This window comes from Carettochelys insculpta, chromosome 12 (assembly GCF_033958435.1).
Source record: "Carettochelys insculpta isolate YL-2023 chromosome 12, ASM3395843v1, whole genome shotgun sequence".
Classification (NCBI taxonomy): domain Eukaryota; kingdom Metazoa; phylum Chordata; order Testudines; family Carettochelyidae; genus Carettochelys; species Carettochelys insculpta.
The window spans coordinates 35,648,772-35,672,515 of NC_134148.1; the positions used below are offsets into that span (position 1 = coordinate 35,648,772).

A 23,744-nucleotide genomic window follows, 5' to 3' on the forward strand; every position below is an offset into this window, starting at 1 on the left:
CAGTAGTGATTAACATAACTGAGAAATGTATTTATTAACACTATGGCAGGAATTATAGATACTGACATTTTACTTTAAAATCTGTGGCCAAACACATGGAGAAACAGATTTTGTCTCAAACAGGAGGGAAAACATCTATCTACCTGTCTTCAATGTAAATTATGCATTATAGAGGAAAAATTATGGAACCCCCATTTACCTACGAATCCCCAGAGGGATAGGAAATTCATGGGGCGGTGCCAGGGGGGGGAACGGCAAGAAGCCATCCTGGCACTTGAAACAGAATCAATGAATTTGGGGGGATAAAGGGATGGGGGGAAGACACCTGAGTTGTCCATCACTTGGGACATTAAAGGGCACAGAGTTTTTGAAATCACAGAGCATCGGACCCTTTATCTAAGAAAGCTGAAGTCTCCAGAAACTGAGTTCGTTTGAGAAACCTGTTTAGAAAAAGACTGTAATTTGCTGCAATTAAGTTTTATTCTTCAAAATATATTCTTAGTTTTAATATTTATCCCTTATCACTTCTTTTGCTGTTACTACAGATTAAGTGCTGTGACTGAAATAAGAGTGTTTGTCAAACTCAACAAATTAATGAGTGCCAGTGTTTTGTCCATTTAAAGGAGATACAGCCTTTGTAACTTTGAGTGCTCCACTAGAGGACTTCTGAGAGACATCTTTGGGGAGTTCAGGAGCTGGATTTCATTATTTTGTTACCTGCAAGATAAGGTGTGAACTGGCAAAGTCCTGGACAGTTTGCTCCAGGTGGCACCTCAGGAAGACAACCTGGTGTCTCAGGAAGCTGCCACACTGCTTAGCCTTAGAATGTTAGAATCGTAGGACTTGAAGGGACTTCAGGAGGTCTGCTTGTCTGGTCCCCTGCAGAACTAAGTATTAACTAGACCTTCCCAGAGAGGTATTTTCTAACCTGTTCTTAAAAATCTACAATGATTCCAACTTATAGTAGCAAAGCTCTCACTTGCCAAGGCTTACAATTCTGAGAACCCTGACAGATTATCACATTGGCAGACAAGATTGGGGAAATTTGGGAAGGGGAAGGTACTGTGGTATTGGGGAAGGACAAATTAAAAGTGGTCAGATGGTGGAAGCCACAGGATGACCTGTATGCTTGTATGCAGGCTCTTGATATCTGGGCATTGAGAAGTAAGGTACCCGGAGTGGCAGCCCTGTGCCAATCTGCGTTGAACCCCAAACATCAGAGCAAGGAAAAAGAAGGGGAGAATGTTTCATTTTCTCCAGTGATGCTCAACCTTGAACTAGTATTTGATTATGAAAACCCACTCCTGGTATGGACAAAGGACAGTGACTGAAATGGAAATGAACATTTAGATACAAGTGAAAAGGGAGATATTTCATTTTCAATGAGAGATTCAAATACTTCAAACTTTTAGCTAGATATTAAATAGAAATTTCATAGGAAAAATCTACTCTCTTTTAATACTTTAGTAAACTGATACTATATAATTGTGACGATTTTAACACATGGCTTCAAAAAATAACCACTTCTGAGCAAACTCTTGTCATTGTCTCACCGAGGATAGATGCAGCAGACATAATGCAAGTGTGTACACCCACTTACATGCATCCTTCCCAAGCATTAGTTTGGCTAGCTGGCTGGCAATTGCTAGTATCTTCTGAGTGTAACCCTTCTATTAATGCCAGGTGCCTGCGAGAAGGACCGGGTTCAGCTCCTAGGGGGTTCCTGTCAAGGATACAACCAACCGGCTTGAGCCCCCACCCAGCGGCCTGGGACAATCTCACCCCACTTGCTGGGTGCCTGTAAGGCAGTTCTCCCCGCCCCCTCACAAGCACAGGGTCTAAGATAGAAACACCTTATTTAATGACCATAACCTACCCCAAGTTTACTGTGACAGATGCAGTATATCTAAGCAAAGGAGACACAAACCCCTTTAACAAGATACCATCCCCATACACTATAGAACCAAGTCTCTTGCTGGGGCTCTTTGCCCTTCCCCTACACACAGTTACAGGGTGTACCTCTCACAGTGCAGTCCCGGACCCAGAGCCCACAGATACATCACCAGGGCAGTACCAGCTGTCCACTCATCTGCAGCATCCCACTGACTGCCACCTGCTGGCTGCTGGCTACTCCTCCTACTGGTCACCTGCTGGTCTGCTGGTTGCGCCGTCCGCCGCTCCTCCTACCAGCTGCCCTCCGTTTGCCGTCGTCCACCGCTCTTCCTACCGGCTGCCAGCCAGTCGCCGTCATCCGCCACTCCTCCTACTGGCCGCCCGGCAGTCGCCATCATCCGCCGGTCGCTGTCATCCTCCACTGCTCCCTTACCAGCCACCCGCCAGCATCTCCAGGGGGAATTGCCCTGAGGCAGAATCCTGTGATTTCAGCTCTGCGTGGCCTCAGTGGCCACTCTGTGGTTTCAGCTCTGCATAACTTCAGTGGCCACTCCATGATTTCAGCTCTTAATATCTCCAGTGTGGAGTTTCATGAAAACCCTAGTATCCAGCTCTAACTTTCAACAGGCAGGGACGGCTAGTCAAGCCATGCTTATAGCTATAATGCATAGGCAAGGCCAAGGCACTCAGCAAGATGGCCCAACTAGTACCCCTCCCCTCCTGTCTTACAGCTGGTCTGGCTATGGTCTGAAGAAGTGGGTCTGTCCTACAAAAGCTCACCTAATAAACTATTTTGCTAGTCTTTAAAGTGCTACTTGACTGCTTTTTGTTTTGATATGCTTTAAACCAGGGAGCCCTGTGTAATCAATGTCTTATGCAGCTATGGCAACTGCCACATCCCCCACAACAACCCAGAGCATTGGTGAGATCCCACAACTCCCACACTGAGTGTCAGCATAAATTGTGATTTTACAACAATGTGTTTACAATACACAAAATCTCTAGGCTTACTTGCTACCCATTAGGCTTTGCCTGAAAGGTATCACACATGCACACCTTTGCATTCTCATGCAAACGATCTCTGGGAGACACATTCCTCCCAGCCTTCAGCAGCATTGCATTCCTGCTGCCACATTCCTTACATGAGTTAAAACAAAAACAAGAAGTACATTTGTGAGCTTTGTGCATCTTTTAGCAGATGCAGAAATTCATGTGAGTTTTCTTCTTTGGCTTCTTCACACAGAAGCCGAAGCAAAATACAGCCTTCAAAAATATTATCTTTCTCCAAACTTCCAGAATAACGTGGTCAACTGATTTCTGAACCTAAGTATTCTAGGTTGTCTCATCCCTCAAAAATCAGTGTAATTTTTCTTTGTTTTTTTTTCTTTTCTTTCTAGCAGTTTTCATGTCTATATTTCACATCCTGAGAAAACAAATGTAATTTCTATTACTCAGTAAATGTTAGTCAGGAATTAGTCCATATGAAATATCAGAAATTTTTACACTGAATTTGTTGTGTAAATTATAGGATGACATCTTAGTTTAATAGTAACTTACACTGAAATACTGTACAAACAAGATTGATTGCCACATAGATATATCAATCCCATAACATTACAGCCTAGTGTTTCTTTTGCAATATTAAACTTTTCTTTCTGTGAAGAGTGTTTGCTTCTATTTCCCAAAATGGGAAATATGTTTCTTTCTACCCTTGTCAAAGTCTTTCTAAAGAATACTGGAAATTTGATCTCTTTGCACCTTACATCATATCTTTAACAGATTCTCCAAGGAGATGCACGTTTCAAGCAAAACAATCTCAGTGCTGGAAATCCCATGTGATAATGAAAAAAATGCTCAAAGTATGCATTTTGCCTGTGGAATTCCCCAGGGTGCAATGCCTTCAGTTCTGACGCACTGGATTTTTTTTTAACCGTTTATCTAGAGTGCTCTCACCAGATAAGATCAAGGTCTGAATTATATTTAAACAAAACTGTAGGGTCTTGAGCTGAAAACTTTCAGATATATCAGAATATTTATCTTTAAATAAATTGAATTAAATGAACTACAGGTGCAACCTCTTGAGTCTATCACTCTTGGGGCCTGACTAGTGCCAAATGAGAGAATTTGATCGACCACAGGAGGTCAATAGTGGCTAGCAGCATTACCAATACTTCCACTGCTTAATGGGATCGTAGAAGATATTTTGGGTAAGTTACAGCTAAATAACAGCACAGAACAGTGAAAGCCAGGACTGGTGGCTGTCAAGGGAAAATTCTCTTGTTTGGCATTGGTCAGGTCCTGAGGCTGCCAGATGAGATGGGTTCAACCTGTACCAAGGAAAGGGGTAGATTCTTCATCTTATGAAAGTCTTCAAATCAAAAGTGGATGCTTTGCTGAAAGGATATATTACATGGTGAAATCGTCTGGCCTGTGTAATACATGTCAGACTAGATAAGCTGATAGTCTCTTCACACCTGAAACTATTAATCTAAGCATTCCCAGTAATGAAGCACAAGTGTAACTGTTTAACCAATGTGGTTTCTCTATAGCCATATTGAGAGGCCTAGAGCTCTTCTGCAGCCAGAATAATGAGCAGCAGACATTAACTGTGAAGCTACAGGTCACATACTCACTTTCCATCTACATTTCAGTACCATAGTGTCACATCAGACTGTTAAGAAGAAGACAACATCCTAATGCCACCCACTGTTACCAGATAAAGAAACATATCTCAAGATTAGTAACAGAGAGAAAGCTGTGCTAGTCTATATGCTATCAAACCAAAAAAGCAATAAAGTAGCACTTTAAAGACTAACAAAATAATTTATTAGGTGAGCTTTTGTGGCACAGACCCACTTCTTCAGACCATACCATACCTGTCTTGGTATGGCTATGGTCTGAAGAAGTGGGTCTGTCCAATGAAAGCTCACCTAATAAATCATTTTGTTAGTCTTGAAAGTGCTGATTTAGTGCTACACTTCTGCTGTTTTGTTTTGTTGGAGTACAGACTAACACAGCTATCTCTCTGTTACTGGTCAAGGTATAGCTACTTAAACTGGGGTGCAAGAGGAAAAAAGAAGGGAAGGAAAGAACTTTAGGCAGGAAAGGAAGGAAAGAACACCTTAAGGAGGACTCACCTCCCCAAGACCCCCAAGACTCTGAAGTGCACAACCAGCATCCAGAGAATGACTTTGTCTGTCCCGACAGGGAAATCAGCCTGCCTTATCAGGACTAGTGAGCTTGATACTGTGTGCTTGGCATTTATTCTGCTTTCTTGGTACTTGTAAATAAATAGAGAATAACAATATTACTGTGTGAGGCTTTTTCAGTGGCACAGATGTTATATACCCACAGGGAATTATGCCCTGAGCCCTAGGAATTGGGTAAGGGTGGGAGTTTAAATTAACAGGGTCACACCTTGGGCCCTACAGATTGGGTAAAGGGGTGTCTGTCACTGAGTGTGGAAGTGATAAGAAATTTGTGAGGGTAATACAAGTACTGGCAATTTCTAGAGTCAGGTTAACAATTCTACCCAGGTTAACAAATTAGCTCAGTTAGTGGCCTTTCCAGAGGTAGCTCTTATTATTGTATGTTTTAAAAATAAAAATAATTTGAAGTTATAGCTCCACTATCATGCTATGAGACATTCAAACCCTTTTAAAAATTGTCATATACGCACACCACCAGAATAAATATGGGTCAAACAATACACATCATGGAATAATAAAGTACTGAATATAGATGGGAAGAATTAAGTCCCTTAGCTGTCATCATGGTAGATGTTCATATGTCAGAAAATTCTACCCAAATTTACTTAAAAAGTAATATATGTATTATTTGTATTACACTAGCACTTGGAAGTCCCATCTCAGAAAGACCTAGATGGTGCTTGGTCCTGTCAGGAGTGAAGGGGACTGAACTCAATGACCTCTCAAGTGCCCTTCCAGCTCTAGTATTCTGTGATTCCGTGGCCATTGTGCTAGGCAAGTGATAAAGTCAAACAAATCCTTGTACTAAGGGACTTAACAGCTAAACAGATATCACACAAAAAATGGGGTAACAGTATCTGGATGAATTAGGAGCACAGGTGCACTGGCTCTTAACTCAGTCAAGTCATTTTGAAACTCTCCACCTAAGTAGATATGACAGAAAAGGTAAATGGAAAAATCAGAGGCATAAAGAAATGACGCAGTTTACTCTGAGCATACCGAAGGACAGCAGTAAAGTTGAAAAGTGCACCCATGTCCCACAAGTCCCAGTCTTGTCCCCTGGGCACGAATCATGCTGTCTGTCAAATTTACCCTGACTTGTGAGATTCATCAGAGCTCTATCCAGCACCATAAAATGAGCCGAATATTGCTTGAGCCACCAGCTCCTTTTGTAAGTGTCAGGATTCCAAGTGCTCTGGTCTGACTCCCAGCATGGTATTGGTGCATATCTGTGCGTGTGGACAAATCCACAATGTCAAGACACATAGACATGTTCAGTCATCTAGTCTCAAGGGTGCACACATTGGAGACTTGAACAGATATATGCAGTTCTGCATGGACAATGTAGGGGTTCCATAGAGCTGTTCCAGGCGCATATACAAAGACATCAGGGCTAAAATTCAGGACCTCTATATGCTTATTTTACATCCATTCAGGCAGCAACAGAGTAGCGAAATAAATTTGCATTTCATATCTCTAGCTAACGTCATGCTCATGGAAATTTTATTGAACATTAAAAGGAAAATAACATCTTGGCACTTGGACCAGCTACTTCTTGTGCAGGGTGCAAATCCATATCTCAGGGATTTACTAAGCAGAATTCTGTTTTAATCTGGAATATATAATTACTTAAATACCCAAGAAAAAGGTTCTCCATGTGGTACATTTCCCATTCCTGTAAGCTACATATAAACGTCAAAAGAGGAACTTACCTCCTCGAGTTTCTTTTCCTCTGACAAACATATTGCTCATGGAAAAACTGGGTACCTATTCAAATTGAATCTGTGTTAGAAAATATTTGATTAAATCCTACAGCTCTGTGGAGCACAGACGGGGTTCTAGGGATAGATCCTCAGTTCCTAGAATCACTTCCTCTCACCTGCCATGGTCAATAGAGCTAAGATGACTTATATCAACTAAGGGCAGGAAGATTGACCTGCTCAGGGTCAATCTTCTGGGGTTCGATTTTGTGAGTCTAGTAGAGACACACAAAATCAAACTCTTGGGGGTTGCAGTCAACCCCTGTACTCCTCACGGGATGTGAGGAATAAGGAAGGCTGACAGAAGAAACTCTCCCATTAACCTTCCCCTGTATAGACAGCCAAGTTAGCCAAGTGCAGGTACTTTGATTTTAGCTACACAATTGGCCTATCCGTGGTCAACTTTCTTAGTCTAGTATATACATAGGCTAAGAATTCTTCCCCTGCCCCCTCACAGCCTTCCCTTTGAATCTGGATTTGGCAGACTCTAGTTATTTACCACATTATGTGGAGAGAAATATGATTTCCATGTAATGTGTTCTCTGACCTTCCCCCACAGTCAGGGAAGTCTGCACCTACAAATACAAGGCTGCAAATGACATGTGTTTGCAAGTCCAGAAATGACAAAAGCCTTTCAGGTGCTATTTTCTGACTTATAGCAGAAGCATTGTGCATTTCTAATTGGACCATATGGACTTCTATTTTCCCCAAGCCTTTTTAACAGTACAATGCATTGTACCCTATGACTGTAGCGGTTGATCTGTGCTATCCACACCTCCAGCGTGTCTCATGTAATCTGTTTTATATACAGGCTTGTGTTTATTTCTGTCCTCCTGGGTTCTAACCTCAGACAGGAGCTATACAGGGTGGTTGGTGGTAAGAAGGCACCATCCCTTTCTTTTTATCAGTTTATTTTATTCCCAGCAGCTATTCACAGCTCTACATTTTACCAAGTTTTCTCTTTATCAGTATCTCTAACAGGTGGCTGCTTTGATGCCTCTCAGCCTACAGTTTGGTGCCTTGTAGCTTTCTTCCTGGCTGAGAAATGTCACAGATGGAAATGAGCAGTTTCATCTCTTCCTGCCAGCTGTACAGTGACCATGTGACAGCAATCACTCCAACCTGCCTGAGACTGGGGAGTAGAAGTTGCATAGGAGTATTCCCAGATGGAAGATGGAATGGGAAGGACTATTCTATCCTTTTGGAAAAGGCAAAGTGATGTAGTTGAACAGAACATCTCTGCCAGGAGAACGAGCCAAGGTGCCAGTTTTGATTATAGGATACATTCTTCCCGGACCAGGAAATGGAATTTTAACTTCACCCCTTAAATTGGTTATTCCAGGACAGCGTTGAGATATAGTGGGAGATGTGAAGTGGGGAGATTATACTGTGATCCTATTCCATAGATATTTGGTTGTGTTTAATTTGATTTTCAATTTATCAGGCATCTCCCAAAATTGGAACGTGTCCTTTAAAAACATGGACTGTCTGTAGCTCTTTTTACTCAAATTTCCACTTACACAAACCCCAGTTCATAGGCTCTCCCACAAGAGAAAATTGTGAAAGCCTTCACCAATTATATTGTTTATTTCTATCATAAGGGCACTTACAGCATCCAGTCAGGATCAGACTCCCATTCATGGCCCAAGATCCCATTGTGCTAAGTGCTATACAAACACATTGTAAGAGGAAGTTCTTGTCCTGAGGAATCTGAAATATAAACAAATGGTGCAATGAGAGGCTGAAACAAATGGTGAGGTGGGAATAAGTTACATGGATGAGCATGGATACTTAGCTGCTGCTACATTCATCTTGATGGCTATCTGACCTTACAAAAAAGATGACATCCCTGAAAGGGAGTGTATCTGTATCTGTACCTACCAACTCATGTTGTGTTAATGTATTATATATACTATAAAATATTAATACATCCTGAGCTGGTAGATACAGATACACTGCCTCTGAGGGATGCCCTCTTTTTTATATGGTAACCCTATTACACGTATCAAGAGACAGAGGTATAGATATATACCGAGTCTAATTCTTGACTGCCTTTTGCAGTCATTGCATATATGTGTCTACAAAGATGGAAATGGAGATTTGTGTTGCAAAAAATGGTACATACATGGGTGTGGGATGGTGTGGGATGCTAAAAGAAATGGGAAGCATGGGTAGAAGGAGCAGAAGAGGCAAGAACAATGTAGATAAAGAAAAGAGAAAAGGGGAAGGAAGGGAAGGAATAATAGGAGGATAACAGCAGAAGAAGTCAGGTAAGACAGAGCTGAATAGTTTATCACAAGATAGAGAACTTCACTCCCATTGTCCCTCCAGGATCATTCCTATCACTAAATTTAAGTAGGCTATGTCTACACTACAGAGATCTTTTGAAAGAAGCCCTTCCAGAAGATCCCTTCCAAAAGAACTTCTTTCAAAAAAGAATAAAGAATGAATCCACACACAAAAAAGCAGATCAAAAGAGTGATGTGCTCTTTCGAAAGAGAGCATCCATACAACCCCCACTCTTTCAAAAGGATGGGCCAGGGATGGCAAATGAAGACTGTTCTTTTGAAAGAAGGGCCCTGCAGAGCATCTACACACATTTTCTGTTGAAAGAAGCTTTCAAAAGGGAATGCTCTTCCTGAAATGGGAATGAGCGATTTCAAAAGGAGCACCCCATTCTTTTGATTTACTTTCAAAACAACACTTTTTGTGTGTAGACATCCCATGGGATCTTTTGAAAGAGCCCCTTCTTTTGACAAATCTTTCGAAAGAACTTGCTCGCATAAATGCAGCCCTAATGTTCAAATTCTTTTTCTTTCTGCTTATATCCAAACTAGTCCTTACATGTCTCTTGACAGGCTGTACAAACTTGATATTTCCATTCAACTCTCATTTTTCACATTCTGAGGCATACACCCATATGTCCCATAGCGTTACGTCTCTCTTTCATCAGATAGTAATTACTTTTTGGGTCACTGTCTAGCTGACTTGACAAAGAGACCTATTATCTACCCCTTGGCTGGCCCTCTTCAAGTTCAATTGCAACGGACTTCGGTAAAGGAAATGCTATCTTTCTGTGTATGTGTTAGTCTTACTGTAACTAGGTAACTGATGTATTCGTTTATTTTAATTTTGTCATTTGGGTTCTATGTGCAAAGGCTGGAACATAATTATAGTGAGCTCTAAAGATGGATGGATTTTGTGTAGGAGTGAAGAAAGTTTCCTCACCTCTTTGAAGTATGTCTGCCATTTGGGTAGCTAATGTTGGGAGCCCTTTTTCATGTTTTATCCATGTAGCTTACCTCTGTCATGAACAGCTGCTAGAAAAAGCTCCATTAATCAATTTTTTAGAAGAATTGCATAAATATATTGAAAGCTGGTCTCAGAATCACCAATCCTCTGTCTTGTGTGATCATTTAAAAGGAATTTTACCTACCACATGTATCTCTTCATAGGCAGCTTAGAAGAAAAAATCAGATTTTCAGCATGATCTAGGGCCCCAGTTGCTTAAGATGTAGTGGTGCTGGGGCGAGTGAGATATGATTAATTGTTGAGGCTACATCACCCAGAATGCCCTCCCATTTCAGCCAGAAGGGTGTAAATTAAAGGAACCTCCTCTTATCACAACTGCCACTCTACATTTTAATATAATAGGCCCATATTTATCCCTGATTTACCAATGGGATTATACTTGGAGTGAACTTGGACCAGGATGACTCGATCAGTAACGGTAAAACAAACTGTAGAAATTTCACTGTTATACATCACTCTGGTGTCACCTCTGTTCTTTTCACCTTTTTATTTGCTAAGCTAAAGGGCAGAGTTTAAAAGGTCTCTGTATAGATTTAGTATTGGAAAGGAAGATACAGATAGATGGACTGATGCGCTCTGTTTTCCTCTAGTCAGTGTGTTGCATTCTCATGTGTTCTAATGAAGTACAAAATGACCCCTTGCTCTACTTCCTCCTCAGGTACCTACTTCCTGTAATCTACCTGGCTTCTTAACAGCTACGTCCACACTAGCATTCCTCTTTTGAAAGAGGCACGCAAATGAAGGGAATTGAAAATGCAAAGTAGGCAGAGATTTACATATCTGACACCTTATTTGCATATTCTTCTTTCAAAAGAAGAAAAGCAGTATAGACGCAGCTCTTTCAAAAGTAACCCCCATCCTCAAAAGATTTCAATTTCTTTTTTGGAAGGAGGATTCCTTCGAGGACAGGGATTAATTTTGAAAGAGCCAGGTCTACACTGCTTTTCTTCTTTTGAAATAAGAATATGCAAATGAGGTGCCAGATATGTAAATATATGCCTCATTTGCATTTTCAATTTCCTTCATTTGCGTGCCTCTTTCGAAAGAGGAATGCTAGTGTAGACATAGCTGAGATAATTCCCTCAGCTCTCAATGGGCCAAAAACAGCGATGGCAACAAATACACTGCTGCTTTAATCCAGTGCCAGTCCTTCTCCCCTCTCTGCTGGGCTGCTGTGGACATGGTATCAGAAGCTGGGAATGCATGACAGAGAGTGAGACACTTGGTGACGACCTGTTCTGTTCACTCTCTCTGGGATATCTGGCATTGGCTACTGTCCAAAGACAGGATATTAGGTTAGATGGACCTTTGGTCTTATCCAGTGTGGGCATCCTTATATTCATGCTAACATAGAAATGCATTGTCCTTAATTTTACTATTTCAATATACCCTTAACATTCAAGGCACAACCATAAAAGCAACCAAATTGGGTAATTGGCCAAACTTCCATAATGCTTTGTAAGGAATGGCAGGTGACACCCCTTTAGTCTCATTCAAAGGATCAAGTTAATCTGTGATGAGGGGCAAGTATCAGATGGGTAGCCGTGTTAGTCTGTATCCAAAAAACAAGCAGTCCTGTGACATCTGACAAAGTGGTCTTGCCCACGAAAGCTTATGGTCCAAAAAATTTTTTCGTCTGTAAGGTGCCACGGGAGTTCTCGTTGTTTTGTGATGAGTGGGAGATTCAACAAAATCAGTGATATTCATGAGGAACCATGTACTCTAAATTTCTCTGCTAGCAATGGCAGAATACGCCTCAACATGCTAATAATATACATTAGAAAAAATCTTGTCATTTATGTAGATTAATGAGTTACGTTTAACAGCCCATAGTTTAGTGTTCTTGAATTGTTAGGTATTTCAGCAGGATTAGAACAGTGAGGAAACGAGTTAGAATTACATTGTTTAAGATAATATGGCAAATTTTCACACCAGATTTGAGACATTAGTACTAAAACTTCAGCGTGAACTCACAGTGTCATTCCACAAAGACCACTCTCTGGCTGAGCTAATTTGTCTACCTGTGTTCCAATTTAGGGCTTGATTTTAACTTGTGGATAATTCCCAGTAATACCAAAACAGGGCAGGAAATCCATTAAATGTCTACAAAAGCAATTGAAATGGAAAATTCCTAAAGAAACACAATTAGATTTTTTTTCCTCCATCAAATAAGCATTACAGACTTTTGGTGCTTTTTTCTTAATTATACATTGATATTAACTGGACTATTATGTGATTTAAATTTGGCTCTGAATCTCAGCTAGTCTGTGCTGCTGTAATCTTTATGACATCCAACTAGCAACTGCTTCGTGCATTAATCTATCTAGAAAACCACCTTAATATTTTTGGTCTTTTTTTAGAAGAAAAAGAGGCCCCAAGAATGAAATGAAAGCTTTTTGGTTCAGCCATTAGCAATCTTCTGCTTAGTATTTGAAAAATTGCTTATTTTAATTACTTCACAGAAGAAAAAAAATCAAAGCTACCGTTCTCCATTTCCAAACTTTGTAATTATTTCATTTAGCCATTTGAAATGGCCTAAAAGTATTTTCATTGAAAAGTAGATTTCTTCCATTTCAAATGCACTTTTAATCTCCAGTGTTCCTTTTCCTTTCTTTTTCCTATTTCTTCTCTAGTCTCCACAACAGCAACAACTGGACTTCAGCTTCTGGAAATAATAGCAGAGAAGTCCATGTCTGTGCTCACACAAGCATGTGTATTCCCATTATTTAAATGCATCATCTTCATCAGAAGCCATCCTCTTCATCCTCTAAGGACTGCGATAATAATATCTAATTATTATAGCTAATATCTTTTGTTGCATTTCTCATCTATTGACCTCAAACCCCTTTACAAAAGAGGAAAGTATTGTTTATCCCCACTTTATGGATGTGGAAACTGAGGCACTGAGTGATTAAAGTAAAGTCTAAGGTTGGCTGAAAAACAAGTGGCAAAGTCAGGTCTGCTGAATCCCACTGCAGGGTTCTCTGATAAGCAATACTATATCCAAGTCATATTTCGTTCCTATACAACACATCTCTTAGTTTTAGTGAGCTCATTATGCCAGGTGCAGGGAGCAGGCATAGCCACTACCTGACCCAGAAGGGGGAGAATCCTCCCCTCACTGTGATGGACAGAATTTATCCCCACTCTCTTATCTGACCAGAAGGCAAGGGGCAGGGCTACCAGTATAAAAACCACAGCCCAGACTCAGTAGGGGCCCAGCCACCAGAGAAGCCACGTGCAGGCTCTGAGCTCTCAGAGTGAGAGGAGGATCTTTTGCTCTGGGAGGCCGAGGACTGGCCCGGACCACTGGAACCCCTCCCAGATGACTCTGAGGAGGAACAACCCATTGTGGCCAAGGCGTGGCACACCTCCAGACCCAGAAGAGCCCAACTAGCACCTGACCAGAAGGCCGAGGACTAGCCTGAACCACGAATACCCCTGCCAGAAGACATGGAGAGGGTGGGGAACTACTTGCCAGACCCAGAGAAGCCTGATCTGCACTTTACCAAGTATGAGGAGAGGAGGAGATCTGAAAGTGGCCCAGGGGTAACAGGGGTCAGTGTGTTTCCGTGGGGATCCCCACTGACCCTAGCAGCCAACCACTGTTGCTAACAGGGCCCTGGGCTGGGGCTCAGTGGATCCAGGTGTCCCTATAACCCCGCTTCCACCACTAACTTGTCTACACACACAGAGCCTATTTTGATATTTTGAAATACAGCCATTGAACGCACTATGGTTTATTTCAAAACAGGCTTTATTCCCTGTCTTAAGAGCACCTATTTCAAAATAGGTACTATTCCTCATGAAATTACTTTACCAATTTTGAAATAAGTCAACCATATTTTGAAGTTATTTCAAAATAGCAATCAAGTTACATAGAGGCTAAGACAGTTATTTCAAAATAACAGCCATTATTTTGAAATAACTTTGCAGTGTAGACCTACCCCCAGTCACAACAGTGATTTCTTTAGTCACAGATGCCCAGTAACTTAATCATCCCCCATGAAGGATCTGCCCCTAGAGTCTTGCCCACTGGAATCAGCCTGAGCTAGATGATTCTACAGATCAATTAAATAGTAGCTCTACCACCACAAAAGGACAACAGTAAAAAGAACCCTAATGACAGCCCCAGACACAAAGGGGAGACATTTTGCTGCAGATGCTGTCAGATCTTCTGTCTCAATCTACTCTTGGCTATCTCCTCAGTTGCATACCTACAGCTGCCACGTCCAAGGACAGATCTACAATATTGACTTTAATGACCTCTAAATATCTAAAATTATGCCCCAAACATACATACTTGAACCTGGAAAAATTTAACTATGTTCAGATGGATTTATGACTCAGGACTAGAAATCTTTCTAAAATATATGTACTAATATCTCCACCAGAAGTTTTGTGCTTGATGCAGAAATTACAGGGTGTATTTCTGTGTTCCAAGATACACAGTTCACACTAGCTGGCCTTCAGATTTCTGCAACACATTATCTTTGGTTTCACCTTTCCTCTCATCATTTCACTGAGTTTCATATTTGAATGGACCCAATATCTTAGAGCTTAACTCATTTTAAAATCTGCTGTGCATTTTGCCTGATCTTATGTCAAACTATAAAAGTCTACCCTGGGTGATTTAGTTTAGGGTCATTTGAAAGATAGAATATTTCACTGAGTTTGGTGTTTGTGAGGAAATCTGAAGACAGGTAAATGCCATATAATTCTAGGCAATACAAACCTTGCATGTCTTAGTTTGTGAAGGAATTTACTAGCTAAACCCTACATTTGTTTCTCACTGAACTCAAATGTCAGTCACAAAGCCTTGGGGTCTTGTTGGACTCACCACTGATCCTGGATCTCAAGACATCCACAGCGGCAAGAAATTAATTCTTCCTCCTATAGTTTGACAGCAAACTACACTACTTATTCTCCAATAAGGATTTGGCCACATGGATCAATGTGCTTATTATTTCTAGGCTGGCCTTTAGCCGCTGTAAGTATTCAGATATGAAGAGGGAGGCCACTTATCTCACTTCCGCAGAATACAGCAGCTTTTCTCCTGAGTTGGAAAAGACAAGAGAAAATATGACATTCTGATGGGCTGAGGCCTGGCGGCATCAGACAATGTCCTCTAGCCACCACTGTCCTTTTCTATAGGATGATGCACCCGCAGTCAGCTAGACAAAACTCAGGGGAGCCAGAGTGAAGGTGTTCTTGGTTTCTGTAACCTCAGCTGTGGAACAGAAGTTCTGAAAGGGGTAAGGCTGAATCCAAGCTAAACATTCTCCAGACAGTTTTTTAAAAAGGCATTTTGACAGTAACTGAAGACAAGGAACAAGAACAGCAATAATTAAAGAGAGAAGCAGGGGCAAAGTTGCCTAAAGAAGAAGTGATATTCCTAGAGAACTCCATAAGTGGCTTGTGATCTGGTGCTACAATACTAGATTCTGCATCTTAGAAATAACTAAATAGATTAACCTTTGGCACCCTCTTGTTCACAACAGTCTTTAAAAATCCCTTGCATACCTTATGCATCTTCAAAGTTAGCTCCAGGACTTGTTGGGGACAGATAGAGGAAGCAAGGGAGGCAGAACATGTAGAAGCTTCTCAACAATACAAACACCCTCAGGTCATGTTGACCAGACTTCAGTGAATGCAACCATCCAGAAGTTAGAAAAACTTTAAATCTTGATGCATCAATCTAATGTTATTGCTAGCTCTACTATACACAGCCTTGTCATTATCTGGGCAGCCCTCCTATACGCTGTCTGGAGGCACATATGGTGAAATCTAAGAATCTCAATTGGAAGATTTAAATGGGTAGCTGACTAAATGGTAGTTGGAGCAAGAGTGACCCTTTGTGATATCCATGACAGGGCAAATCACACAGTTGGAGAGAATGAATTCTATTACGTGTAGCATTGCAGTTTCAAAGAATGCATTTAAATATTTAGCCAAAACTACCCCCCAGAAAAAGGTTGTTCAAAATAGCAATAGATGTAAAGCTTATTAGAGGGCTAGATCATGCAACCTTAACTCACTTTGAGTAGAATTGTTCTCCCAAATAGTTCTATCGATTTCACTGATTAGAGATCCTATAGTAGTTAAGCCATTTTTTGCTTCTTGATTTTGATGGGACAGCAAAGGTATGAGGCCGACAGGAATGAGGGTCCCATAGACTAGCCTGGAATGAAATCTGCCAAAGAGAAAATTGTAATGCATGTAAATTGTGCCCATATTATATGCTAAGAGTTATTTTTGCATCTTCGTATTGTTTCTTTGCAACCTCCTAAACTGTTCAAATAAAATGAAAGGAGATGTCTCAATGCACTGTATAATACAAATGGCATAAAAAAATCACTCAACACATCAGACAGTAAAAGTGGCATAACTAATATGGATTATAGGATCCCTTACAAGTGAAATGCTAACTCTCAAAGGACTGAAGTGATAAAATAATTTGATGTATAAATGATGCAGCTGTTGCTATGGTAACAATGTATGCTTTACGGAATTGAACAAGAAATGGTCAAGTAAAGCTTTATGGCTGGGCTCGGGATTAAAGATAGACTTTGGCACTGGGGAAAATCCAACTCAAACATCAGTCTGCTGGCTCTGAAATTATACTCTTGTTCTAATACCTCTAACTTTGGTGCTCTCTCCTTCAGCACGCAGCCGCTTTCCAACTTGATCCCAGAGTGAAATAATACAAAATAGTGAAAAAATTATGTATTTGTCTTTGCAATGACTCAAGCCTCAGCCATTGTGATAATTCCAAGGTGAGAACTCACATCTGAAATCTTTTGGTATAAAAATGAATCAGTTCCCTACACCTGAATATGCCTGTTTTACCTCAGTCCTCGCTTACCTTCTAGTCTTTCATTTTCTCCTTTCTGGATTACTCATAAGTGTTCCTTGGCTGAAGGTGGAGCTTGGACAATCAGCTCTTCCACTTTATTGGCTGAAAATGGAAAGCAAGAGTATCTGAGATTCGAAAGCTGTTGCTGTCACAGTATTACCCAAGAGCAAGAATAGGCTTCAAAGAGTCCCATGTGTCTCAGCCATAAGCAGAAATGAGATAAGGGTCTTTCTGACTCAGTCTTCATTCAAGCCAGACCAAGTCCAGCTAATCTGGGTCAGATCCAGTTTGTGAGACTCTAGGAGAATTAGGATGTGTCCCCCTTAGGCCCATTCCTTTCCAGTTCTCAGTCATTCAAGGAGCAGAGGTGGATTCTCTTCAAAATAACAACACAAACGTCTCCTGGGTCTCATTGCCTCCATAATATATTACAAGACATTTATGGTGCTCTTGTCCTAATACCACCTTGTTCCTCAGTAAAAGAATTTTGAATGATGTTTCTTGCCCACCCAATCTGGATTTTTGTTGTGTTATCCATTCAGGACATTGCCTGATTATAAACATCTAGACATGGATGATATGCACATTTTAAGGTGTACTTTTGACTCCAGATCTTTTCTTGTTAAATGTGTCTGTCATAGACATGGGAGTGTACAACATGTATCACACATCAAAGATGTACACATTTCCATTGTATCACTAGTTCTCTCCCTTTCAGTGAGAGGTAGGATGCAAAATATTGTTCCTGCTCTCCAATGACTGGGAATGAGTGGCTTTCCACACTGTATTGCATGAAATGCCAATAATGTCCAACTAAGAGAACTGCACCCTGGTAATTTGTGGTGTTTTTCTTTTCCTAAAGGTTGAACAACAAAAATAGAACAGTGTCTGAAAGAAATTGTCAGCCTCCCTCATTTCCCCAAAGTACACTGTGCTGTCTAGGGAATGGACAGCTGGGAATTCTCTTTGCATAAATCCTCCTCTGACCCGCCCACCAACTCATGCATCTGACGAAGTGGGTCTTTGCCCACGAAATCTTATGCTCCAAACAATCTGTTAGTCTATAAGGTGTCCCAGGACTTCTTGTTGCTTTTGAAGATACAAATTAACTAAGCTACTTCTCTGATACTTTGCATAGGGGGAATCCTGGAGCATCATACAACTGGTACAGTCCTCTTATCTCAATGTACATATCAGAGAACCATAGAAATGTAGGGAAGGAAGTGATCTACAGAGGTATCCCCTCTTGTGTGGCAGGATCAAATATTCCTAAACCAATCACTGACAGCTATTTGTCTAAACTGTTCTTAAATACCTCCAGTGACAGACTCCATAAACTCCTTTAGTAACTCTTTCTAGGTCTCAACTATCCTTATGAACATTTTTTTTCCTAATATCTAACCAAAATCTCCCTTGCAGATTAAACCAATTACTTTGTCTTACACGAGTCACGTACATTGGACTGCAAGATAATATATCCATAACACAATGGCTATGTCTACACGAGAAGCCTGTCAACAGAGGTCACTGTCAGAAGGGATTTCCCAGAAAAGCTTCTGATGAGAGATTGCGTCTATGGATAAAAGCAGGTCCAAAGACAGACAGCCTGCCTGGCCCTCTCTTGACAGAATGGCTGACTGGAAGTTCTGCAAACAGGGCTGCCCAGTGAACCGGAAGCCCTGTCTGTCGACAAAAGGGACCCAGATCGTCTACATGGCTGTTTTATCAACAGAACACTGTCAAGAGAGGCATTAAGCTGAATGAGGAGAGGTGCAACGCTGCCGGAGGATGTGCTGGATTTTGTTGACAAACTGTCAGTTAAAGCGCATTTTGCATGTAGATGCTCTGCATTTTTTCCAACAGAAGCCTGGTTTGTTGGGAAAAGCCTCTTGTGTAGGCCTAGCCATTATGTTTTGGTAATCCCTCCCAGCAGAGTAGTCACTAGCAAGATGTTTTTTTGTGCTTTAGGATATCTCTGGGACTGCTCTAAATTACTCCAAAAGCTGAATCAACCTTGAGATGCCCTGCAGATCAAAGAAAGTAAAAAACTCTCTTCCTGTCCCTACACTAATAACACAAATCATACCCTGAGCACAGTTTCATCAGACACTGATAGGTGAGTAGTGGATACTGTATAGTCTTGCCTCGCCTTCTTATAAAACATTAAACTTCTTTGGGAACTGGAGCACTGATTGCAGTAGTTTTCAGGCATGAGACACTATGTTGTAATGCAACAATCCATTGCTCATCTCACCCTGGAAAACGGGTTAGCATGCACCATGAATGGTCTCTTTGAAGCTGATAGAACTCTTAGCAACTTATAATTCGCTGGTAGGCTGCACTCTCAAGATTTTCATGTTTTACAGATATTCCTCCTCGAGGAGATATGAGAGGACAGACTGGGTCCAAGCAGGAACCACCAAAGGTAATGTAATGGATGTTGCTGGTATTTTTAACGATCAGAAAATCACACTGGCTTTTAAGTGTTCTAGAGCAAGCATTCCAACACTGCTGCCCCGGCAAGGTCAGTGTTTTAAAACAGCTGCCACAAAGAAGCGTTCTTAATTGCGGATGTTTCCTCTTTTTTCAAAAACTCCTTGCATACCACTGGCTGGAAGTATTTGTTTATTTACCTTACTGAAGTGTCTGTGCAGAGACTGGATGACCAAGAGCTTTCTGATGCAATACAGTACTTTGCATCTCTAGCTTGTGAATTCAAATCCACACAACTGATAAAAGCCCGAAAGCAATTAGTATCCAGAGGCTGTTTGGTGACCTGTGTGAAATGAGTTAGGCTATCTCTGTCTGTTTACTGGTAAACAAGTGCCACCTTCACCATAAAAAGGGGCATGGTAGTATTTATTACCCAATTTGGCTTTCTTAGGGGTGAGAGAAGTTAAGGACATTGGTGACTCATAACAGCTCAGACCCCTTCTCACTCCTGTTGATGAGTTTCATTAGGTTAAAATTTGAAGCACATAGACATGGAAGCTTGTTCCCCTGCACACCACGCTCGCTTCTTTTCTCTTAATAAGGGATTTAAAAATCACAAGTTTGCAAACCTGACTGGCCGATATTAGGCTCCTAAATCTGTATTTAGACACGGAGATGTAGGTGAGATGCTTCTCATATGCAGAGTCCTGAAAATCCACAGATATCTGCTTTATATCCAGAAGTCATTTTTTGCAGATGTGACTGGAGATGCAGACACAATTTTTTTACCTACAACCCTGAAAATTTGCAGATATCCACTTTATATCCATGAGTGTCTGCATCTGTGGATATGGATATGGGCAGCTGTGGGCACAGTTATCTGCAAATATGACCGGTGGATGTTGATACCAATTTTGTATCTGTACAGGGCTGAATTCATATGTGCAGAATGCCCAGGCCCCCAACAGTGTGCAGGGGAGTAGTGGGGGAATTTGTCCCTGGGAGGGGGGTTGGTGTTTCAAAGGGGCCTGCAGCACCAGCCACCACTGCTGTTACTTTGGTAGCAGTGGCAGCCGGAGCTCCTGGGCCCTTTGAAATGCCACAGCAGTGCTGCTCCAGCTGCACATGGCTGTGTGAGTGTGGGCGGGGGAGAGCCCAGCATCGCTATCCGGGAGGCACTGAGAGGTGACTATTCTCGGCCCCACCCCTTCTGCTTTTGGCCCCACCCCTTGCAGGCATAGATCCAGAGCCCCCTCCTACCATGCCCCAGGGCCCATGGTAGCTGTCAGCACCACTAAGAGCACCTGTAAAATCAGTGAATTTAGTGGGAGTTAAAGGGATGCAGTATCAGTGAACTTTTATCTGAGTGCTTAAAAAAGGCATCTTTAGTTCTGGAAGGTATCAAGTGTTTGCCATCCATGCTGGAAATTGAATATACGTACTGGTACTGTAGATCATTCAGAACACTCAGAGTTAATATGTTAGGAATTAGCTGGAGGGCATCTCTTCAAGTGCTGATCAGGAGAACACTGCGTGGGCTATTAAAATAGCTGCTTTTAGTAAGGTTGCAGGTCAGGGGTGGCTCATTCCCATATCCTCCCTGGTAGCCTGACCTGGGCACCACTCTTTTTAAGGTCAGGCCCTTAACATCAGGAACCTGTTAGAAAGAAAGATGGATAGTGTTGCTTTTTTTAAAAAAAAAAAAAAAAGCTGCTGCCCTTCTTGGGGTTAAGGGTTGGGAGTGGGGATATGGCCCAATAAATCTTTATTGATTGAAAAATAAACCACACCTACATTTGAATCCCAAACTCCTTCAAACCTGTACATCCTGGCCAAAAAGTCAACAAGCTCGCTCTGACGCACAATGCAATAGTCACCATGATCAATTTCTAACTATGCTTAGCAGCCCTAAAGCTAACATCCTCCTCCGTTAGGTACTGTTTAATCTCTAATATCTTGATAAATGGGGTTAAATTGGTATACCTGTGTTAATTAAACAAAAAGTGGCACAGATAGCTTTCATTTCCAAAATTCCTTTGTGTAGATTGTTTCCCAGTGCTTCACAGCTGGGGGGAAAATAACGAATCCAGACACATTATGCAAAATTTTCCAGCCCAGCTGATGAAGCTCTTTTGCTCATACAATAATCCAGGATCTTTTTTGCCACATATATTTAATTATTTTGCTGCTGCATGCCAGTTTGTGTGTATGTGGGTGTGAACAAGAGCACAGATATTAGTAACAACTTTTTCCTGTTAATCACAAGGAAGTGTGCACATGCATTGGTGCCATGACTAAACCAAAAAAAAAATAATACAGGTTCGCGACTTGTAACTTTCAAACTTTGCTTGCATATTAGTGTGTTCAAGCATGTCTTCCCCTCCTCAGCCTGGATAACTGGTCACAAATGTTACTTGACACTTTACATACTTCTGAACTTTTTGGCAGGAATTCATTTGTTCTCTAACTTAACCAGTTGTTCATGACCCAACCCTGCCAGTCTCATTCTTCCAGTCTCAGTGCGGGGTTCTGACAGAGTAAAAGAAGCAAAAGCAGGCCTTAAGTGGTGTAATCCACCATAGCGCCATTTGGGTATGCATCAATTTATACCAGCTGATGCTCTGGCCTTACCCATATTAATTAACAAGGGAAATTTTAGTCTTAAACATCTCTTTATATAGTTAAAATTTCATATAACATTGTATAAAGCACAGGTGAGCAACCTTTCTGAGGCAGAGTACTGAAATTTGATCTTTTGACCTCTGGATATGGTCCGAGTGCTGGTGATACTTTTTAAAGTCACTAATAATCCTGCTTACAACAGCTTCATTAATGAATAAATTAAGATGCAGAGATTTACTGTTTCGGTGATGGTAGCATCAGCTGGCTTTTGTCAATCCACAGGCCACGTGACTTTCAGCAAGTTCCAGGCTGCATAGGGGAGGAGGGGCAGGGCTGAGCTGCAGCCTTGTGTGCCAATGAAAATTGGCTCACGTGCCACTCTTGGCAACCGTACTGGGGGGCTGCTGACCCCTGGTATGTATTTTGTAGCATCATGGCTATCTAAAGAGATGAGGTGACACAGCATTGTCAGAAAACACAACAAACGTTAATGCACCTAGAGCATCACAAAGTAATACTAGAGCCAGCCATATGTGCCCCTATGTTGCAATTCTCATTCTCCCAGCCTCTTTCAAACCATACCCATGTACAACTCAGCTTGTGGCAGAGGGGAAATCTATTAATATTAATCTACATATATGCATACATATGTTTCAGCAAATACCCTGAAAAAAATAAACAAATACCAGTAAATGGGAAACAAGTGGCTCTTACTTGACATTGAGTGTTCCATACAACTTTGTGCTGGTAATCAGTCCATTGTTTGTGCTGACATTCTGCGACTGCTGTGTATTTACTCAACATGCATGGTTACTGTAAGAACGGAGCAGCCTGTACAGCCCACTTAGAAGTGCTTGCCAGGTCCCAGGGAGTATTTCTGTGTCTAATTCAGTGTTATTTTTGGGCAGTGGCATGTGCCCTTAAGATTGTCACTGAGAACATGTTATTTTATCTGACGACTTCCAGCAATCTCCAAACACAGTGGCCTTCCATGCCCATGCGCATCCATTAACAATCTGTATTAAAATATGGGCCAGTTGCTTTCCATTTACTGGCATATGTTTATTTTTCAGTATATGAAGCAGGTGCCCGTTGCACTTTTCAGGGCGGAAGCAGGGCTTATTATGGTGCAATACTACTACGTTGCTTTCGTCATCCAGAAAATTGGCAAAAAAGAAAGAGGGGAAGGTTCAGGTGGAGTCTTATTTTATCTCAAGTGTCAGGCTCATCTCTAACGTTAAACCTACTTGCTAGATGTGGCCTACAAAATGCGCTAACTTTTGCAGGAACTATTTGATCAGTTCTGCACCTTACCATGACCCAGCATGTGCAGTCAATGGACCATCTTCTACCTCAGCATCACTGGGCTCAGATAGGGCAGATTAGGGCTGGAGCCAAAGGCAGTTTAAGGCACATTTCCATCACCCCTGGTCTTCTGTGTCAGCACCTGGCACAAATCATGGCAGTAGCTGGAATAAAAGTTCCCTTGACCTCATGCGTCCTGGCCCCACCCCCTCCAGTCCCTGATATAATCCCTTCTCATTGCCAGCCCAATCCTGAATACTTCCAGCCTACAGTAGGGGAACAGGTGGTATAAATCTGCTTCATAATGCAGAGGGATTCTCCTACATTCTGAGAACCCCTAGCTACCATGTTGGT

The 23,744-nt window shown here is 41.5% G+C and overlaps 1 long non-coding RNA gene across 14 annotated transcripts in view; it reads right to left on the reverse strand.

Annotated features, from left to right (window-relative positions):
* The window catches only part of LOC142019691 (uncharacterized), a 131,654-nt gene that overhangs the window by 86,897 nt on the left and 21,013 nt on the right, over positions 1–23,744 (reverse strand). For 12 of the 14 annotated variants that reach the window (XR_012647159.1, XR_012647163.1, XR_012647162.1 and 9 more), the window contains exons 3-7: positions 20,906–21,120; positions 17,040–17,132; positions 16,213–16,367; positions 8,473–8,572; positions 6,815–6,869 (exon numbers count right to left, since the gene is read on the reverse strand). This is a non-coding gene — a long non-coding RNA (uncharacterized LOC142019691). Of the gene's footprint in view, positions 1–6,814; positions 6,870–8,472; positions 8,573–16,212; positions 16,368–17,039; positions 17,133–20,905; positions 21,121–23,394; positions 23,533–23,744 lie in introns of all 14 variants that reach the window. The other 2 variants (XR_012647153.1, XR_012647155.1) reach the window with 2 other exon arrangements.